Source organism: Gnatocerus cornutus, unplaced genomic scaffold, assembly GCF_029298725.1.
Source record: "Gnatocerus cornutus isolate USDA-ARS CGAHR unplaced genomic scaffold, icGnaCorn1.1 Chromosome181, whole genome shotgun sequence".
NCBI lineage: Eukaryota > Metazoa > Arthropoda > Insecta > Coleoptera > Tenebrionidae > Gnatocerus > Gnatocerus cornutus.
Genome location: NW_028275369.1, coordinates 20,001 through 27,102, shown reverse-complemented (window position 1 = coordinate 27,102; position 7,102 = coordinate 20,001). Strand labels below are relative to the sequence as shown.

Below are 7,102 nucleotides of genomic sequence, written 5' to 3'. Positions count from 1 at the left end.
CGGACTTTTGCACCGAGCGATCAGACCGATTTACCCGACCCCTCGCCCATAGCGAGCGGCCGGCGCGCTATGGGATTTCGACCGTTTCGCGCATCGAGTGATTCAGAGCTGAACGCTGCCGCGCTGGCATATATAGGGATAGTAGTGGTGGTATGTAGCAGCGGACAAAAGCGTACGATCGAAATGTGATTTTATGTGCGTCCGATTATCTTGTTACCTCTCGTACACCGCGACTTACCCGTAGTTGGGACGATGGCCGGAATGTGTACCCTGTGGACCCACCATCGTTTGAGGGATGACAAATCTTGCCATTGACCATGCACAGCGAGATTGCGGATGCGGCGAGCGTTTCTATGTTAGCGGTCCAAATGCAATCAAAGATTTTATGTGTTCGTGTCAGAACGACCAAAAATTAACAAATGCGTCAACTCACTAAAGTCCGAGCGAGAATTTTGAAATAAATAAAATTTCATAAACTCGTAACGTGTGAATATTTCTAAAGAGAAATCTCACAATAAACCGTCGCTTTCAATCTAGCGAAGAGTATGGAGAATGTTTGAACTTTTGCTTGTCGACGACGATATTTTTTCTTTACGATAAAATTTCAAGTCGATGTGCCCAAAAATCTCTAAATTTTGAACTGGGAAATTATTTCTTCGTCCGATGAATCGCATTGATCTCTGTTTTTGACGAAAAAAAGACGGATAAAATGCAGCATTCAATCAAGGATATAAAATAAAAGAAAAATTTTCCGTAAAAACTATATTACAATGGAGGATTATGTTTCTACTTTTCGTCCGATGAGTCGCAACAAAAATAAGTAATCCATCCGTCGTTGTTCGTTTAGTCGATCTGAATGCACTGTAAAAATTTATTAAAGTAAAATGTTACGTTTGCATTTCATGAATTTTGACAAACGTGTACCGAAATGTGTACAAATTATTTATTTCGACGACGACGACAACTTAGAACGGATGAATAAAATTAATTGTTGCAAGATTCAAACAAGGATGAAAAAGTCATAGAAAATTATTCCGTAACCATGATATTGGATTATTTTTTCTTCACTCTCTCCTCCGATGAGTCGCAACAAATAAAAATCCATAAATCAATTCATCCGTCGTTGTTCGTTTAGTCGATCTGAATGCACTGTAAAAATTTATTAAAGTAAAAATGTTACGTTGCATTTCATGAATTTTGACAAACGTGTACCCCGAAGTGTGTACAAATTATTTATTTCGACGACGACGACAACTTAGAACGGATGAATAAGAATAAAATTGTTGCAGGAGATTCAATCAAGGATGATGTGAAAAAAATGTCGAAAAATTTTCCATCCAGAAAGATCGCGTGGCGTTACGTCTCTTCTTACGAGGTTTTCGTTTCGCAGACACGCACACTTTCTTCAAAACAATAATAGGAAAGTGTTCAGTTTTTTATAAGAGCAGCAGGTGTCTTTCCGAAATTCTACGATTATTGTAGCTTATATGACTAGAAGGAAAGAAAGACTAAAACTCTTATTTTAAAACAAGAACGCAGTTCCCTGGTTGATCCTGCCAGTAGTCATATGCTTGTCTCAAAGATTAAGCCATGCATGTCTCAGTACAAGCCAAATTAAGGTGAAACCGCGAAAGGCTCATTAAATCAGTTATGGTTCCTTAGATCGTACCCACATTTACTTGGATAACTGTGGTAATTCTAGAGCTAATACATGCAAACAGAGCTCCAACCGGAAACGGAAGGAGCGCTTTTATTAGATCAAAACCAATCGGTGGCGGTCTCCGTCATCGTACAACTTGGTGACTCTGAATAACTTTACGCTGATCGCACGGTCTCGCACCGGCGACGCATCTTTCAAATGTCTGCCTTATCAACTGTCGATGGTAGGTTCTGCGCCTACCATGGTTGTAACGGGTAACGGGGAATCAGGGTTCGATTCCGGAGAGGGAGCCTGAGAAACGGCTACCACATCCAAGGAAGGCAGCAGGCGCGCAAATTACCCACTCCCGGCACGGGGAGGTAGTGACGAAAAATAACGATACGGGACTCATCCGAGGCCCCGTAATCGGAATGAGTACACTCTAAACCCTTTAACGAGGATCAATTGGAGGGCAAGTCTGGTGCCAGCAGCCGCGGTAATTCCAGCTCCAATAGCGTATATTAAAGTTGTTGCGGTTAAAAAGCTCGTAGTCGAATCTGTGTCCCGCGCCGCCGGTTCATCGTTCGCGGTGTCAACTGGCGTGCCGCGGGACGTCCTGCCGGTGGGCTTAGCTCGAGAGGGCGGCCCAACTCAATCCCGCCGCGGTGCTCTTCATTGAGTGTCGAGGTGGGCCGGCACGTTTACTTTGAACAAATTAGAGTGCTTAAAGCAGGCTAAAACTTCGCCTGAATACTGTGTGCATGGAATAATGGAATAGGACCTCGGTTCTATTTTGTTGGTTTTCGGAACCCCGAGGTAATGATTAATAGGAACGGATGGGGGCATTCGTATTGCGACGTTAGAGGTGAAATTCTTGGATCGTCGCAAGACGGACAGAAGCGAAAGCATTTGCCAAAAACGCTTTCATTGATCAAGAACGAAAGTTAGAGGTTCGAAGGCGATCAGATACCGCCCTAGTTCTAACCATAAACGATGCCAGCTAGCGATCCGCCGACGTTCTTCCGATGACTCGGCGGGCAGCTTCCGGGAAACCAAAGCTTTTGGGTTCCGGGGGAAGTATGGTTGCAAAGCTGAAACTTAAAGGAATTGACGGAAGGGCACCACCAGGAGTGGAGCCTGCGGCTTAATTTGACTCAACACGGGAAACCTCACCAGGCCCGGACACCGGAAGGATTGACAGATTGAGAGCTCTTTCTTGATTCGGTGGGTGGTGGTGCATGGCCGTTCTTAGTTGGTGGAGCGATTTGTCTGGTTAATTCCGATAACGAACGAGACTCTAGCCTGCTAAATAGGCGTATTTCGACATCCCAAAGGCCCGTCGATCCTGGGTTCGCCCGGTGGTCGTGCGCGGTTTTTACTGTCGGCGTACAAACAATTCTTCTTAGAGGGACAGGCGGCTTCTAGCCGCACGAGATTGAGCAATAACAGGTCTGTGATGCCCTTAGATGTTCTGGGCCGCACGCGCGCTACACTGAAGGAATCAGCGTGTCCTCCCTGACCGAGCGGTCCGGGTAACCCGCTGAACCTCCTTCGTGCTAGGGATTGGGGCTTGCAATTGTTCCCCATGAACGAGGAATTCCCAGTAAGCGTGAGTCATAAGCTCGCGTTGATTACGTCCCTGCCCTTTGTACACACCGCCCGTCGCTACTACCGATTGAATGATTTAGTGAGGTCTTCGGACCGGTACGCGATGGCGTTTCGACGTCGTCGATGTCGCTGGGAAGATGACCAAACTTGATCATTTAGAGGAAGTAAAAGTCGTAACAAGGTTTCCGTAGGTGAACCTGCGGAAGGATCATTAACGTGTCCTCGTACACACGAATTTTGACATATGTATAATTTATTATTATGCATTTTTATTTGATCGTGTCGATGTACACTTTATGTTTTTACAACACCGTCGTCGATGACATGGAGTCGACGGCACGATCTTTTGTCGTGCCGTTGCTTGTTTCTTTTTGAAACACCGTGTGTACGACGTTTTGAACTACGAATCGTACATATTCGGAAAAACAATAGCGTTACGCTGGCCCGCAGCGCCGGTCCTTGCGATCGAGTTTTTCACCTTTTTTGAACGAGAAAAACCGAATTCGCTCGGGCATACGGCTGTTTCTTCGGGTACCTAGATTTTTTGATTTTTTTTGTACTATCTCTCGATCTTTTCCAATGATGGAAAAAAGGAGGGACGCTTTCGGTTTTTCGACCGGATCGCGGAAAGTTGTGAACTCCACCGCGAAAGTCGAAAGACGTTAGAAGTCCTCTTTTTTCGGACACACGGAGAGGATGTAGCAGAGTAGTCGAGAAAGAAGAAAATCGCAGGTGTCGAATTAGGTTACGACTCCGTGGGTTTTAAATGATTTACGCCCGGCTACGGGACCGGCGAGAAACGCTCCCGATTTTACGATTCGCGTGAATGATGTTCGTCGTTAGACGCTTCAAAGAGTTTTTTGAAAGCGCCGTTAAACGAGCGATCACACACACATCACACCTTGCTTTTTTAATGTTTTTGGTAGATGTGGTAAAGTGATTTCGTTAGAAACGGTAAAATTCTCTTTACGGAGCGTACGACTGCACCATTTCAAAATTATATACACCGTCAATCGTCATTAAGTCACGATATAGAACGGTAAACTTGAGGATTTTATGTTAGACGCTCAGTCTGGCACGTCTATAGATTTTTTCGTCAAAATTCACGATCTGTCTTCGGTTTGGCGACGAAAAAATATAGAAAGAAAATTGAAACACGAACACAAAGACCGCCCGCGAAAATCTCTTTTCGCTTACGGCGGATACTAATTCGCTTTTTCATAACGAGTACGATGATGTAATGATGTGTTGATTCCGATCGATCAAAAACCGTCTCTTCGTCACACTTTTTAAAGTGCTTGACACACGCACACTAAATGAAAGACACAATAAAGGAAAACTACCGAAAATGTAGTTTATGAGAGAAAGCAGCATTATTTATTAAAATTATTGCTGAGAAAAAGGAAATTGGCAAATTCCTAATTAAAATCGTATCGAACATGTCCCATCTTCACACATACATGCTCGTACTTTGCGTGTAAAAGCGGAGACCGCGTGAAAAAGAAAAGTGCTTCTTTTTCGGTGCGCGGATACAAATTTGTGTTTGGGTTAATATTTTTTTTAATTTTTTCGTACGCGTAAAACTGAGACCGACGATCGCGTTCCCTTTCAGACGAGAAAGTACGGACGAAAGACAATTAAGAGCGAGAATCATAAATATCCATACCACAACACCGAAATTTTAGACGTGGCACGTTTCGGAACCACGAAGATCATTTTCGTTTCGGATGTACGCACGTACGCAAAAATTTTTGCAAGACGTGTATAGACAGCTGGACGATCGGCATGATCGGGGTTCTTGTGGAACGAGCGTTTAAATTTTAAAAAGATTACCCTGAACGGTGGATCACTTGGCTCGTGGGTCGATGAAGAACGCAGCTAATTGCGCGTCAACTTGTGAACTGCAGGACACATGAACATCGACATTTCGAACGCACATTGCGGTCCTCGGATATAATGTTCCCGGACCACTCCTGGCTGAGGGTCGTGTCAATTTCAAAGACTGCTCGGTTTTCGTTTTCGGACGAAAACGTCGGAGCGTGTTGGATGTGTTGCGACGCGTCGAATAGGTACTCATTAATGTACGTGATCGTCACTTACGTCACGATATAACGACGCACGCCTCGAACGTGTGCCGAGACGTTTACTCGAGCGTGTTTTTTCGTCAAAAAGGACGGGACGGGTATGCTTTGTATTTTTTTTTTACAAAGTCCGTCGGACGTCCACCTTGCGAATCATAAATACGAAAGTGTTTACGTCGGCACATGTTCTTGCGTGGTGTGTCGTAGAATCGTGTGTTTGTGTGCGTTTCTCGTGCAGCGAGTAAATTTGCGCGACATCTTAAGACGCGAAAGCGACCAACTACTACTTGTTGTAGTTGTTGGCTGGTCTTTCGGCGTAGCACGTCCTATTTCTTCAACATGTCGTCATTTAAAAAAAAAAATGGCGTTTTAAGGTTGAGAACGTTATAGACGGTCGTCGTGTCCGAGACGTGTAATGCAAATCGCGACAGACGTCAGATCGTAAGCGTTTCTGTAAACTTAGCCATTTTTTAAAAAGAAAAATGACGAACACGTATAGCAAGGAATGGGAGACGTGTCGTGATCGTCGAAATGACCGAATGAAAAATTTTTATTTTTCATATGCGACCTCAGAGCAGGTGAGACTACCCGCTGAATTTAAGCATATTACTAAGCGGAGGAAAAGAAACTAACTAGGATTCCCTCAGTAGCGGCGAGCGAACAGGGAGAAGCCCAGCACCGAATCCCGCGGCCGAAACCGGACGCCGGGAAATGTGGTGTTAGGGAGGATCCGTCATCCCGAGATCGTGCGGCGCGTCCAAGTCCATCTTGAACGGGGCCACAGCCCATAGAGGGTGCCAGGCCCGTAGCGACCGCTGCCGATAACGGGAGGATCTCTCCTCAGAGTCGGGTTGCTTGAGAGTGCAGCCCTAAGTGGGTGGTAAACTCCATCTAAGGCTAAATATGACCACGAGACCGATAGCGAACAAGTACCGTGAGGGAAAGTTGAAAAGAACTTTGAAGAGAGAGTTCAATAGTACGTGAAACCGTTCAGGGGTAAACCTGAGAAACCCGAAAGGTCGAAAGGGGAGATTCAGCGTGACTCGATGGCGGCGCTGGACGATCGTGTGACAGATGGCGTACGCGTCGTTTGCACCTTTCGTTTTGTCGATCTGCCGTCGAACGCGTGCACTTCTCCCCCTGTAGGACGTCGCGATCCGTTGAGTGCCGGTCTAAGGCCCGCGGTGGAGCTCGTTCGGACGGTTCGCCGTTCGCCGAATGAACCCGTGGTGTTTCCCGATCGGCTCGCTCGACGGTATACAGATGGCGCGGGGCCGCTACACAGTTAGCGTCCGACCTTCGGCAAGCGCGCCCGTCGTGATGGTGATCGGACCTGGTGCCGGTCCCGTCCCCGGGTGGCTGTTCGCTGAGGTGTTCTCGGACAGACCTCGTTGAAACGCCGATCTGCGACGCTATAGCTTTGGGTACTTTCAGGACCCGTCTTGAAACACGGACCAAGGAGTCTAGCATGTGCGCGAGTCATTGGGATTTAACTAAACCTAAAGGCGCAATGAAAGTGAAGGTCCGCCTTGCGCGGACCAAGGGAGGATGGGCGGTCGTTACGGCTGCCGCCCCGCACTCCCGGGGCGTCTCGTTCTCATTGCGAGAAGAGGCGCACCAAGAGCGTACACGCTGGGACCCGAAAGATGGTGAACTATGCCTGGTCAGGACGAAGTCAGGGGAAACCCTGATGGAGGTCCGTAGCGATTCTGACGTGCAAATCGATCGTCGGAACTGGGTATAGGGGCGAAAGACTAATCGAACCATCTAGTAG

General features: G+C 46.6%; 3 non-coding genes across 3 annotated transcripts in view; all 3 read left to right on the top strand.

Moving 5' to 3' along the window:
• The first annotated feature begins 1,540 nt into the window (after positions 1 to 1,540).
• LOC148166735 (small subunit ribosomal RNA) lies at positions 1,541 to 3,461 on the top strand. Its single transcript, XR_015770971.1, has one exon. It is a non-coding gene; the product is annotated as a small subunit ribosomal RNA (ribosomal RNA).
• Positions 3,462 to 5,077: 1,616 nt separating this feature from the next.
• On the top strand, positions 5,078 to 5,234 carry LOC148166734 (5.8S ribosomal RNA). Its single transcript, XR_015770966.1, has one exon. It is a non-coding gene; the product is annotated as a 5.8S ribosomal RNA (ribosomal RNA).
• Positions 5,235 to 5,892: 658 nt separating this feature from the next.
• The window catches only part of LOC148166733 (large subunit ribosomal RNA), a 4,039-nt gene continuing 2,829 nt past the window's right edge, over positions 5,893 to 7,102 (top strand). The window contains exon 1 of the ribosomal RNA XR_015770967.1: positions 5,893 to 7,102. This exon is cut by the window's right edge and continues 2,829 nt beyond it. This is a non-coding gene — a ribosomal RNA (large subunit ribosomal RNA).